The sequence below is a fragment of the Aythya fuligula genome, chromosome 2 (genome assembly GCF_009819795.1).
Source record: "Aythya fuligula isolate bAytFul2 chromosome 2, bAytFul2.pri, whole genome shotgun sequence".
In the NCBI taxonomy this organism is placed as follows: domain Eukaryota; kingdom Metazoa; phylum Chordata; class Aves; order Anseriformes; family Anatidae; genus Aythya; species Aythya fuligula.
Window position 1 is genome coordinate 73,945,340 of NC_045560.1, and position 15,261 is coordinate 73,960,600.

The 15,261-nt window shown below is 35.8% G+C and overlaps 1 long non-coding RNA gene across 1 annotated transcript in view; it reads left to right on the forward strand.

Annotated features, from left to right (window-relative positions):
- The window catches only part of LOC116486760, a 93,088-nt gene extending 79,014 nt beyond the window's left edge, over positions 1 to 14,074 (forward strand). Inside the window, exon 3 of the long non-coding RNA XR_004252989.1 lies at positions 13,446 to 14,074. This is a non-coding gene — a long non-coding RNA (uncharacterized LOC116486760). The remainder of the gene's footprint in view (positions 1 to 13,445) is intronic.
- The last annotated feature ends 1,187 nt before the right edge of the window (positions 14,075 to 15,261 follow it).

Genomic DNA, 15,261 nt, shown 5'->3' on the forward strand with positions numbered 1-15,261 from the left:
GGTCTAACAGCCAAATGCAAATTTTCCATCTTCATCTTAATTCTGGGTCTACCCATATTCAGAGTGTCAGTGCCCTTAGTGCCCATGTGCAAAAATAAGAAATTCAATTGAACTGTCCATGTTGGATACGACATAGTATGAGATGTTCTTATTGTGATACTGGAGGAACTGATAAGGGTATTTTGTGGGCTGTTTATTTTTATACGCAAGCAACAAAATAATTAATTTAGCCTTTATACAGAAATGTTAAAAAAAGGGATAAGAAATTAATGTTCAAGTGTCTAGCTGAACAAACATAGAAGTTGTAAGTGTGTTTGTTACATTTGTATTGCATTACAACATCAATTTTCTGAGGGATTTTCTTTTAAATGACAGCTCTGAAGCTGAGTTATGTTCTATTGTGATATGTGTAAGTGCAAAGATCCAAGACAAATTTAAACTTGTAAGTTAAACCCTGAATTAGTAGCTGAGGAGAAAACCAGACATGCCACAAATGGAGCTTGAATAACTCAGTGTCAGCACTGTGGAAAAAAATTGTGATTTTTAAATTGGTTCCCCTTTCCCTAGGGGAAAACACAACAGAGAGGCGACCACTCACAAAGCTTAGTCAGACTTTTTGTTATTAAGTTAATATATACATATAAATGTGTGTATTACTTTAGTTTAGCTGACAGCTCCAATTTTATAGTGTTTACTTTCACAGACACAATGCTTCGCTAAATCTTAAAAAAAAAAAAAAAAAAAAGTTTATTTTTACTCTTATGTACTCTGAAGATTGTATAAAAATGACATTTGGTGGAGAATTGTTCTTGAAGATAACTGCTTCAAATTGCAAGCTAAGATAGTCATTTAAGATCACAATTGTTTATTAGAGTATTTCTGTATAAAAGAATCAGCTGATAGATTCTCAGCAACCGGTAAAGCAGATATTAAAGCTTTTTGCCATGTAAATCAAAATCCATTTCAGCATTATGGTTCTTCAGGCTTTTTATGTATAATTTATTACATAGTTTTAAATTTCTAGACATAAATTTCTAGTATTGTTTATTTATAACCCTAACTTTTAATTCTTCAGGCCTAGTTTTCAGACTTTAAGAGTTTTCTGTTTATATTTATAATCACATTTAACCACATATACACGTATGATTAGTCTGAATTCAGGGAATCTGAAGCTTCTTTAAAAATAAATGAAAAGTATTAGAAATAAATATAAGCAACAGCATTGAAATCCCTCTTAGTTTTCATATGTATTGAAATATAGACTTTAGTAGCTAACTTTAGGACAGTTATGTAGTCTACTTTTTAAAGAGCAATCGCTGAATCCAACCTGTGACACCACAGCTGTGAGTTAAATGGAAAGTTTTTTAACTGGGGTATACCCAAGACACATTACTTTCCATTAAAGTATTATATAAAGACCCAAATGAAGTTCTTCTTTATGGCAGAGTATGAAAACATAGCAAAATGGAACATATTATAAATATACCCAGATTTTTCAAGTGTAAGCACGGGAAAATATTTTAAATCACATTAACTTTATACATAAACACTCATCTGTCGATGTGAAGTTTTTGTTGTTGTTTTGTTTTGTTTTGTTTTTGCCCTCATTGGCTGTATTTTCTGTACAATGTATAAAAAAAGATTACACAAAAATAACAGATTCAAGAAAGACATTGTACTATTGTTACAAAAAAGCACAGGATCACTGCTTATTCGTATACAACCAAACCGTGGAAACTGGACACAACTGGTCTACGTACTTCTGCTTGACAGAACACATGGTATCTCAGTCAGAGGATGCAGTTTAGCCCAGTAGTAAATTAATAAGGTTTTCAAACAGAATATTGCAAAATGAAGGTCTTTCTAAATTTGGCTCTCCCCTAGTAATAGGGGAGAATAGTTAGAATTAATTACTCAGTCCACCATTTTCTTTAAATAAACAATAAGGATAATAATCTGCTTATTTTCAGTAGTGTATTTCACCTCCTCAGTGACCTTCACTAATTCTGCAAACCTTTAATCATTCCATTTTTACTTCAGCTAAGTCCCATGTACATCTGTACATTTGACTCTAGTTTTTACTGAGAACAGTGAAAATTGTTCAGGCATGCCTCAGGGTTTCATCAACAAGTATTTTTTCTGTTAGTACTAGACAATATGTTATTAAATGATATTACATCATTATTTTTGTCTGTCTCACAGGCTAAGGAACATACACAAATCTAATACTTGTGAGTAACAGAGTTAGCTTTAAGATGTGCAGTGTTGCACACATTCCATAAATATCAATTACATTTTTGCTGTTTCCATCTCTGGGATTTCCAGAACTGGTTTATGAAGTTGTCAATAATTCATCCATGCTGACAGGGCTGAATTATCTTCTTTGGACTAGTACCCCACAAAAAAAAAAAAAAAAAAAAAAAAAAAAAAAGAGTATTCTTCTGAATATAAACACTACACACCAAACACCTTTTTACTTTCCTCTAAAGGTTTCAAGGAATGCTACATGGTTTAATTTCCAAATATTTTTATAACAAATTGCATAGGCAAAAATACTGTTAGTCACAAATGAAATTTCTAGGGAACAGATGAAAAGGTGATTTTGTAGCTAAAGCACTTGGCTTATGAAGCTGAAATCTTCACATACACTGGATTTGGTAGGCCTCTGGGTACCTTATCTAGGGACCAAGCAGTACCAGAGCTCTGAACTTGTGCTACTAAGCAAGTCCAGGAGGCCTTGCTGGCCAGCAGTGACTTTCACAGCCAGTTCTTGGACTGACGCCACACATTCTCATCCTGGCACAGGGGATGTGTACTGACAGCTGTGGGCTGCAACTCACCTTTATTACACTCCTCAGCATGTCCCTACATTAATCATACTGATGTAGAGGGGTGAGAATGACCAAGGCCAACCCAGAAGCCTGTTTAAAATTTTGAAAATGATTTCTTTTGTAGACACTATTTTTTATTTATTTATTTATTTTTAACTATTCAAAGCTGCTTTGTTTGTGGATAGTTAAAGCAGCTTATTCTACTGATCAACGAAATCAACATATATCTCTGTACTGTGAGGGACTGATCCTTGTCCTTATTCCACCATTTTCTTTTAGCTGTTCTTTTCTGTTGTTCAAGTATGTTTTCACATAGATCATCAAAACTATCCTGCAGACAAAGTTCAAGCACTGACAATGAAAATACATAGGTGGAACAGGTGGTGCCAAGAAACCAATACTCTATTCTCTGAAGGAATAACTGGCAAGCTGGAGGGCAGATGACCCTGTTTATAAAATCCTCTTGATCCTTGTGGAGGTACATGTGTATTGGTAGCATTAAAAAAATAATAATAAAAAAATGCAGGAAGGAAAAATAGAAATGATAATTAGATGTAGAAGAACCAAAAGAAAAGCCAGTTTACTTAGTAAGAGGTGGGAAACACCTCTGAATTTATATTGTGGGCATAAACAGTAAGTTCAACATTTCATGAAAGATGTGAAAGAGAAGCACAGACAGCCTTTGGAATGAAAACAAAGGAGGTTTAATTGAGAGTAGGTCATATTGAAAGAGGCTTGTGGCTTGGGCATGCTTCTAAGTCCCCAGGCACTCCAGGTATCCCAGATGGATATTGGTGGCCTTCCAGACCTGTCTGCCCTGGACATATGTAAATATTTCTTCCAGATATTAACTCCATACAGTTGCCTCTGCACTGGATTTTGCTCTTCTGGTATTACAGTTCACAGATGACAATTCGTAAGTTATAGCCAGCTGCTAGCTGACTTAGCAGTGTTAGCTGAAAAAGGCTTTAGGCATGCACTTCAAGAACCACCTGGCTTCTTATCAGCTGTAATGCATTAAGTATTGTCATTTGCGCTAGATGCTTGTGTGTTGGTGGTTCCAGTGGTTTCAGTCAGAAGTGAGCCACATTACCCACTGTGCACAGAAAAGCATCAGCATTGAATGATTCAAGAATCCATTCCTTCACTCCTGCAAAGGTCTCTGCCTGTGCTTGGGTGTAGAACTGATGCCTAGCACTGCAGTGGATGTGAAAAAGACTGGAGAGGATGCATGGAGCACTGTTTACTGATACACTTAGAAGGTTTAAGAAGAGATCTGCCTCTTCCTCTGATTATTTTTATTCTTGAGTTTCAGTACAGGCTGATTTTCCTCCTGTAATTATTTTTAATGTTTTTATTTGCTATGCTTTTTTCAAAGTCCTTGCATGTGCTTTTTTTCAATTTATATAAATATGCATAATTTTTTACTGTTGTCTAATATGAGAGATACAGTAACAATACTGTTATGACCAATGGTACAATGATTTATCCTTAGTGAAGGAGATATCCATAGTTATGTTTCTCAGTTGAAGTTTGGTAAATTGAACTGTAATGGAGATGCAGGCTCCTATTACGTTAAGTTATAAGAAATAATATTCTGAAGCAGTTAAAGCCTAAATAGACAAAGAGTGACAAAGAATGGAAGGCTGTACTGTGGTCTTCTAATTTTCAGCTGTGTCTTCTAGACTAGCCTCTGCAGGCTCTGCACCTACCACTCCATTACAGGCATTAGATTCTGTTTTAAGCAAAACACCCAGAAGAGGCTGCCCTTCAATGCCATCTGTGTGGGATAATGAGTTAGCATCCACGTGCTAACACGTGGGTGTGATACAAACATGCACGATGAAAGTTGCAGTAAAAATGGCTGACATACATCAGTCAACAGGAGAAAGAGACACACTGACCATGCCTATTAATATAGATCTTTGCTTATGAAAACAACATTTAAATTCTCATTCAGCTTCTATGTTGACATTATTAGACATAAGTTGCTACTTAACAGTGTTGCAAGGGTGACGATCCTTGAGAAAGAGGGAAGATGGAATTGTAGGCATATTGTTATATTTCAGACAGTACCTACTTTTTCAGAACTATAGCTGCCCCCATTACCTTCCTGGACTCTAAATTAATTATAGAGCTTGCAGGTCTTTGGTGAAGAGGGTTGGTAACTTAGCCACATCTACAGACGGAAATAGAGAATTAGAATTAGAAATTGTTTCACAGGAGGGGCTTCATAAGCCAGTTTGCAACCCCATAATTGCAACCCCATAAGTCAGTTTGCATGGTAGAAAAATAAAATTCTTTCAAACATTAAGTGATGTACGTTTGTAGATTTTCTGGTTTTGAAACACAAGTCATGGCTGCTTGAAGGGGAATGGAGTGAGTGTGATCATTTTGTGTTGCTACCTACAGAAGCAATGCCTGAGAGCATTCTCCTTTTTAACTTAATATAAAAGCTCTCGAGCATTAACACAAGCACTCTTTCACACTCTCTCGATATCTGCCACCTTTATGGACTTTCTGGAAAAAGTATGCTATCTGAAAGATGCCACATGTGGCATTGACAGACAGATATAGAAAGAACAGCGGACAGCCAGTAAATCACTCAGTGGTCTTTCCTGTCCTTTCAGCCATATCTTACAGAATCTACAGTTTCTGCCTTTGCAGTGTACTTCAATGTCAGAGTTTATGTTCTCTTTAAACTTTTATATGTGAAAGTGACAGAAAAGATACACATTCTATTACTAATTGATTTTTCTCTCCTTTCAGAGCATAAGTGCACAAGTCCTAGCATGTGTTAACAAATGTTTCAGTGTTCCCAAGTAGTCTGCCTGAGTACAAAGTAGTTGTTTTTTCTCCTCGGGAGGCGGGGGGGGAGGGAGAGGGGAACTTTTTTCAAACCAGGTCTTTTCATACTACTGTCAGTTTGTTCAAAATCTTTGGAAAACCTTCATATCTGAAATGAAATTTTCAGTGCTAGTCAGAGTATAAGCTGATGGAAAAAAGCATGTAACCTTAGCCTATTTCATGTATATTCTTTTTTTTTTTTTCATCTGTTCAAATGTTTTTGGCAGTGAACCAACTCTTCTAAGAGAAGCTACTACAAAGACTGTATTAAATATCCTAGTAAAGCCTCTGTAGTTGTTAAAATCTGCAATAAAAGATAATAACCAGTACTATCTGCTCTGCCAAAGGGTCAGTGTAGCCTAGAAATTTCCCTACATCAGTGGCTATACATAAACACCCAAGAAAGAGTAAGAAAAGTACAAGCACATATAATGCCTATTCTGTGACTGTTTATATTATGGCCACATAATTTAATCTCACTAAACAGCACTTTCATAAGTTAACAGTGGCTGTGCCCTCAGATGCCATCGTGGAACTTGATTCAGGAAATGCTGATCTGTGCCCCTCAGAAATTTCAGATGGCTGTGGGATGGCTCAGATTGACTGAATACACCATGTTTTAGAGAATCCAAGTCTTTTTCACATCATTTCATATTTAAATCTCAGAAATGAAAATTAACTTTTATATAAGTACGAGTACCCCTAAAACAGAAGCAATGAATTTTAACATAGTGCGTAGGCCATGGAAAACTTGAGCTGCAGCTATTTTGAAGTCTTACATATACTCTGTAATGGCTTAATTTGGGGCTGAACTTAAAACAAGGTGTCACAGTTCTTTTTCTTCTTCCAATGAGATGTTATATAAATAAATCATTTCCAAGTACCTAGTTTTTATACAGTGCTTTCCAATAGATGTTCTGAGCACAAAATCAAATATATTTGTCTTCTCTTGTCTCAGCTGTAGATAGCTTTAGTAAATATGTCTCTTACGCAAACTCAGATTTGTTACAGTGAGAACCAGATTTGCTAATCCTCTTGCCTCCTTTGCTACTTCAGGGACACAAAGCATCATGTATAATCTCTGGCTGGCCAGAGACAACGATAAGTGGTGTTACACATCTAATTCAAGGAGCTTGCACAAGGCTATCCAGCAGACCCAGGAAACACAGACACACCACGTCCCTTGTCCAAAACTGGGTTTTAACTCTGTGGAGTTTGTTTTGTATTTGCTGTATTAAATGTATCAGCCTTAGGGGTGCTGAGAAGTGCCATGGACAGGGCAGGCCAGGTGCCCACAGTCCCACTGTGCCCTAATTTTCTTAATAACTGCAGCAATTACAGTGCAGACCAAACTTCAAATTTCAATGCCTCTTTCATGTCTTGTAAGAAGATGCAGAGTGTCTCTTGGGTCGGGCCAATTTTACATTGCAGAAACACAAAATATTTTCAGCAAATATTAAAATCAGTCAGAATGCCAACTCCTGCTATTTGTATTGGGCCTTCAAGAAATAAAACACCAACAAAAACAAATAAAAATCAGCTAGATGGCTAAAAGTCCATGTTAGCCTTTGGCAGACTTTTTGTTAGAGAGTAGAGTAGTCTAGCCAGCAGCCTGTCATCATCTTATGTTCAAGTGCTGCCACCTGAAATGAAACAGATTGTCTAGCTGTTCTTGATCTGTTCCTGATTTAATCATTACTGCATTGCAGTATGACAGCAGGTTTCCCCAGTTTTCACCTGTAACTGATCGGTGAAACCTAGATATGCTGAATGTATTCATTAATTGCAAATTGTGTTGTCTTGAAACAGGTGAGTTGTCCATGAGTCTTTTCCAGAGATGAAATTGTCTCAAACATGTTTTTTCTTCTGAGGCTTTAGAAGTAAACTGTTAACTAAATATTCACAACAAAATAAATGTCTCTCCATCCAGCACCAAAAGTGCAAATGGTCCCAGGGTGATACGAGACAATTCAGAGTAACAGTAAACAGAGTTACATCTTCCTTTTGGCAATTTTATCATCAACCATGATTTAATTCTACTTCATCATATTTAGCACTGTTCTGTGTTTTGACTCTGAGACTAAAGGATTTAGGCAAAATGTGGTTTGAATGAAGGAAGGGTTTTCACCAGTGTATTTTTAGAAGATTAATGCTTTAGAGAAAGGGGGGATTCTGGTAAGGGAAGAGATTGATTTCTCCAGGGTTTCCGGCAAGCTGCTGGCAGGACAAGAAATAGGATCCTCATCTCCTGCAGCTGTGCCTGCTGTTCTGTCCAGCAGCCTCCGTGGCTTTTCATAAGTAACAGTCACAAAAAGCAGGGCCAAGAAAATGCCTTCATCATAAACCAATAAGCAAGATGTATTCAAATGCTTCCAGCAGTTGTTGAGCCATTGATTCACAGTCATCCCTCAAAACACCAAGCATGAAGAGCATCAACTCTTTTCATTCCTGCAGCACATATCTGTGCAGCACAGGCATTAGGCAACGGAGCAGCCTAATTATGAGGGTTTGTCCCAGCCTTAATGCAGCTTAAGAACAGCTGCTTTAAGTTGCATTATTGGCCTGTGGGTGCCTCTAAAGATGCTTTTCCCCCTTTTCCTTCACAGTGGATCTGTTCTGTGGCCTTCAGCAAGTCAATAAATCTACTTAAATAGAATAGAAATACACTGATTTGCAAAGGGTGTTCCAGCAAGTTACAGGCTGCTTGCTGTCACCTCCTAATCCAAAAGGAGTCACCGCCATTTAAAATGACATATTGCGCTATTTGTAACATTTTCTGAAAGGCTGCTTAGCCAGGTGCAACTCTGATCTCACAGGGGCAGGAGCCACAGCTGCAAATGGATGAAAATCCGGATTTTTGTAGTGCCAATGAGAGAAGATCACCAGATGGGAAATTTAGCAGGAAATCTCAGTGCCATTATGAATCTCCCCCTCTGCATTTCCAAGTGAAAATGAATGCTTGAATGCTGAAAATTATGACATATTAAAAAATTATTGTGAATTGCAGAGAGCTGGCTCAGATATACCTGAGGTTCTGAAATTGCAGATGGCAAATTTAACAACACATTGTGATACGCTTTTCCTGCAGATATTAGGAGAGCAGGGAAAAGTGCACAGAATATCTAACAATGGCTTCCAGTGGGATTGGAAAACCCAAACAAAGTGAAACAGGAAATTAACATACAGGAGCTTGTCGATGCACTGTGTTCTCAATAATACAATCTACTGCTTCTGCTGTCTTTAGTACAAAACATTTTCAAGCAAGTATTGACAGTCTGTCCTCATAGCAAAAGAATTGAACACAGATTTACAGATGCTGTAGTAGATGACTTGGATTACTGAAATGTTTTTAAATGCTGACTTTTTTGTGTGTGAGGCATACAGTCTTGCAGGCAAGTCATAGGAAAGGGAGCTGTTGGAAATTCCCTGTATTTACAATGGAAATAATCTGTCTTTTTGATGAACGATGAGTAAATTCTTCACATGATGACAGCTTCCTAAAATTTATTTGTGATGGAGGTCAAATTTTATCATCACCACAAATCGTATGTAACATGTATTGATAGCTGGTGAAGTTCACCATAGAGCTCAGGAGACAGCCACTAGAGTCTAGCATTAAGCACTTACTTTTGCATAAGTCTTACTCTTGCATGTTTGCATACAAGTATTTTGAGGGGTGTGGAATTACATACACATATGCCAGGAATGTTTTCAGACTTTTTATCTTGTAGGATAGTCACAAATGTAAATTCTCTCAGCTTTTATTATATATGTGAAAATACTAGAATATCTACTGTAATATTTTTTTAGTAGTAAAAATATTTTTATAATGCAACTCTTTAGGTAAGTTTTCTGGTTTCCTGTATTTATATCTCTGTTTCCTGTATTTATATCTTTCTATATGTATTTATATTTTTATAATGTAGTGACATTGAGGGTGCTAACTACTGTCTTTATCATTTGTGATCATTGGGATACCTGCCCAAACATTTTCTTGAGTGTCTTCTAAGGATTCTTCTGCCTTGGTCTGATAATATCCAAGTTTGCTGAAGCAACTTAACTAAATATATATAGATGAAATACTCTGATGAAATTCATGGTTCCTCATCTTAGAGATACATCATTTGAGAAACAGTGTATTGAGTACTTACCTAGAAATCAGAAGTCCAGGTGTGGTTTCCTTAATTTGCCATAGACTTCCTATGTCAGGGACGCTTTGGATGTTTCATAGCTAAAGTTGAATATAGGAGTTGATAGGATTTCCAGAAATACCAGATCTTAATTCAAGCTTAACCTGCACAAAAATCCACTCAGAAAGTAAAAACTGTAAACTAAGATGAGGGAGGTTTGTCTCCAGAACAGATTTCTTTCTAGCTTTGAAATTAGCCTCTCTTTTGCATGAAAAGCACTTCTGTAAAGTGGAGATAACAGCCCATCTCTACCTTAGAGTCATGTTGGAAGGAAAATACATTTTAAATTCTGAGGGAATCTGAAAGAAGCAAGTTGGTAAGTAGGAAATAAATACAGTTTCTAGAATTTGACATCTTCTAAGCTAGTGGGAACATATATTAATTTTGTATTGGATAGTGTGATCCTTGAACAATATCAAGAAGGGAATGGAGAAATTGCAGCTGCTTAATTGGCTAATTAGCCTTCCATAAACAATAAGGTAACTTTGCATTGCATTTATTTTATCACCTTCATATTCAAATTCTAGAAGCTAGATACGTGCTTTGAGATAGACACAGAAAATGAGTGTCCCTGCTTCACATTGCAAATGTTGTGGAAGTTGCTTAAAATACACAGCTGAGATCCAATTAGATCTAGCCCATTTTTGTGTGAGTAGTGCTTACTCTTGCTAGTAAGTCCTATTAGTATGGTGAATATTGATGAGCCACAAACGTGTTATGACAGTGAAGAAGTAATGGAAGTTACAGATCTCAGGAAATCCTTAGCAACAGCTCTGCAGTGAAATCAGGAAAATGATACAGATATCTTATTGCTCCAAGTTATTGTACAGTTTTATTGCAAGTTATTGTACAGTTAGATGAGTGAGCAATGCAGAAACGTGAGACAGCTAATGTGTGAACACAACGTGTGCACGTGCATGCAAAAATGCACATGTATAAGGCTTGCTTGAAAGTATTCTGTCAAAACTGCTTTCTCAGAAACCAGTGAACTTTTAAAGTAAACTGGTATTGTTACAAGATATTCATATTTTCCACTGATTTTTTTTTTTTTTTTTTTTTTTTAATAAAAAAAGGCCTGTGTTCAGGTCATTGATGTTGCCATCCTAAAGTAACAAGACTCAGAACAGTTAATGCCAACACTGTGTTTCTGTAGGAGACCACTAGATCACTGCCAAGCAATGGGCATAGAAGAAGTTGTAATAGGGCTGAAATTAATAGCTGTCTGTTGATCTGTTCACACAAATTTCTAGGCCTGTGCTCAAATAACTGGAGCTCTGTTATAGCCCAAATGTGTGAAATCCAGAAACTCTCATTAATGACTGAGTATTCCTGAGGTCCCTGTGAATATCAAATGCCATTAAAGACTTGTCAAGTTTTATGGTCACCTTCACAATTAAATTAGAAATAAAGCAGTTCATTTATCAGCTAACAGATAATTCCCAGTCTAGTTTCTGTAAATATAAACTTAATAGCCTCTCTTCATTTTTCTAACATAAGCAGTCTTGGTTTGTCTTTGGCTGTCTTTGGGTAAGACTTTCTCCAAGCTCTTCTTTTTTTTTTTATATGACCCATCACATCGCTTATAGTTTTACTTTTCCCACTGTCCATAACTGTTCTTTGAGAAGTGGTCAACAAAGCAGGAAAAGGCACTTTTCTTTTGTAGAAGTTCTTCCTTCAGCGAAATATTGTGTTTGTGTTTTTTTTGTTTTTTTTTGTTTTTTTTTTTTTTGTCTCTATACTATATGCATCAATATATGTAGTAGTAATGAAAGGGGGAAAAAAGGAAGGGAGAGTGTCTGAGAACTACCAGTTTCTTCAGCATATGGATGAGAAATAAAATGCAAGATATGCTTTTAACTGAGAAGTGTCAGTAGCATATAAAGGAAACTTCTATACTTAAAATCTTAAATTTTGTGAAAAGGCAAGACAAGTACAAATCTTATGGTGTTTTGAATATCAACTGGTTCCAGGAAATATGGAATGGAAAAGATATGGAAGGGCTTGAGCAAAGTAAGCAAATACAGGGATATTCTGCAGTCACTGAGAAGCTCAGACCATTTGGATCCAAATTTTTACAGATGGAGAAGAATTGGACAGATCCTTCTGCAATTCCAAGCACAGTCAATGCAGCTGCCAGAAAAGGAGCAGCCAAAACAGAAAACAGGTGGCCCTACGTTGTTTTAACAGCAGTCTGAAAAATGACTATTGCACCTATCAAAGCTTATGCTTTTCCTGGCTTCAGAATTTCCATTACTGCACACGGGCAACACTGAAGCTCTGTGAAAGTGAATATAGTGTTTGAAAGATGTGCTCCAGCCTTAATGATAATTGTTTGTTCAATTTCTGCATCCTAGCCAAAGACTGCAGAAGGTTATCCTGTCCTCCAAAATTGTATAATTTGCCTATGACAAAGTACCTAAGAAAATGGTCTGCAATCACTAGCAAAGATCAATAGACATCAGCACTTCATCTTCCAGACCATAAGATGTCATGCAATTTGGGCATGTATTACTACTATTTTCTTATTTATTATCTGGATCAATTTTATATAAAACCAAGGCTCCAAATGAGACACTACCAATTCAGAATGGCATTTTCTCAGGAAGCACATTTCTAAAAAAAGATCAGGTGGACTGAATCACAAAGTATTTGGCATTCTTTCCTACATGACTTACATGAAAAATAATTAGAAAAAGGCAGCTCCAGAGTGCTATGGAACAGCTCCATACCAGACACAACTGATTCAAGTGAGTGGTTGAAAATATCAAAAAGGGAGAGTTGATAAATCTTTCTGTCTCTGTTTTGTTCTATACTTGTATTATTACCATTCCTTTCACAGAATTTTGAAACTGGAGAGGACTGTCATGATCATCTCACCCAGTGGGATGGAGAATTTCATTACAGAATTCCTGCCTCCAATCCATAATTCCTGACTAAGCAGTAGTTGGTGCCATTTAGGAAGCTGCTTGGTCTTAATTTAAACATTTCAAGTGATAGAAGGTCCCTCACAGTCTTGCTGAATCACTCTATCTGTTAGTCATTCACTTTTCTGTGGCTCATTTCTCATTTCAACTTGTCTAGAGTCACTTCCAATATTTCCTTACTGAGGTTTCAAAACTTTTCTTATCGTAAACTTGTGGATTCCTATAGGTGTTGGGAAAGCTACTCTTAAACATTTGTTGGATAAAATAGGTAGGTTTAGGTCATTTTAGTGTAAATCAAATTTCTCAGGCAATCAAATCTACCATTTGGGATTTTTTTCTATAATATTCTAGGAAACAGCCTGATTTTGAATAGCATTCAAGCCACTGGCTATAAATCATTCCCCAAAGAAGGCTGGATGTTTTATCAAAATTTTATCATAGATGTCTCAGAAAAATACTTGTGACATTTCTGTATACTCACTTCTAAGAAAGAAAAAATAAATAAATATCTGTTTTTTTCTTGTTACCTGGAATAGAAAGCCACAATAAGGATCTTACACTTTTCATTTGTGTTATTGAAAATACTAGTAATAGTTCACTTATTTTAAATCTGTCTTAATATCAAATATATATATATGTTTTTTAATAATCAGGTTCTGATTACCAAGACTAAAAGGAATAAGCAGTTATCTATTACAATGAAGTCTAACTCCAAGGAATTCCATCAAACTACGGTGATTTACATCAGCCCATGGTATGACCCAGAGCCTTTCTTCTTAGTTATAAGGTAGTTTTATTCAAACTCAAATTTATTTTTTTTTAAGATTTTGAATTATCCTGCATTTACTGAATAGTGGGAATCTTACCATTTAAAATATAATTTTAATTTAAAATAAGAGCTGATCTGTTTTATAGATCTCTAAACTATTACATCCTTTTGCTCTTCTCAGTTTTAAAATCAAGATCATGCTCTGTATTGGAGATTATTAAATGCATATCAGCTGATGATAGTTATGTAATTCATCTGAAAACAGCAATAAATAAAATATAACCAAAAGCAACCCTGAACACTGACAGTAAATTAAATAGCAAAATGTGTGAAAATTTCCACAAAAAAAAATGCTGTGTATATATACACTTATATACACTTATATTGTTATAGAACTTTGAATAATAAGATAGAACAGAGGATAATAAAATAGATCAAGGATCAGTTATTGTCTCTGGCTAAAAAGACATGGCATTTGGTGAAAAATGTTTGTAAGAATTCCACTTTTTTACTGCAAAGAAACTCTAGCGAGTATTGTGTTGTTTTATATAAAGTGTGTATGTGTACATACATGTATAACACACACACACACTTTATGCATGTGCACACACACAATGTTCATAACAAAAAAGGATGGATTAAATTCACCACCCTTCAATGTGGGGTAGATTGTTGAATGTTAGGTTATGAAATGCACAAAGGAGCATTTTCCTCAACCTTTTTGAACTCCAGTGTTTGCCGTTTCATCCTGAAGGTCTGTGCCCTGAGCTAGGGTAAGACATGGAAATGGTAGCAATGTAACCAATGATGGTCAGAGGCAGTTCTGGACCTGCGCAGGTTGCCTGGGGATGTTTTGCAGTTGAGATCAGAGGTACTAGGCGAGATCTTGGTGTGAGTTTTGAGTACTGAGACATAAATTGGCTCCAGAATCCAGAATCCTTCTGTGAATATGAGACTAGTTCTTTTCACAGCTCTGTAGCTTTATGACTGGGTCTTCATATGTATATAAGCAGAATTTATGTCGGTATTCTGGATATTTTACACCCCTAGCACAACATGCATTGGCCAAATGAAAGCCAGATCTTTTTTACAGACACTGAACAAAAATGTCCAAAAATGCCAGTTAAGGTGTAACTCTTAGATATAAATGTATGTATGCTTTTACAATTATCATGTATACCTTAGGAAAATATTACACAAAACTTGCATGAATGTTATAGTCTACATAACATAAATCTGATTTTAAAAACAAATATATCAAAATGACTGCGTTTGCTATGTCTGGGAAATCCTATTTTCTGTATATTGAAATAGGTTACTTACTTAACAGCTAATATATTTAATCTCAAGCATCAGGTCTTGGATTTATTCATTTTTTATTCAGAGTTTACATTATGATTGACTACATGTTACAACAGTATTGATTATTTTATGGCAAAATATGCATATATACTGTATATATAAAGGTATGTATATGTCTATGTATGCATATTCATGTGTATATGTGTGTGCATGTTAGTTTTTTATCATATATGTGATGTATTTCATTAAAATATATGATACATGTATGTACATGTATTAGACGTAATATACTACAATACAGTTATACTTTAAATACTATATCTTTCTGTATTTCATATTATACTGTAAGTTATGCTGTATGTTGTGTGTTATGTATCATTATATCAGCCATCATTATA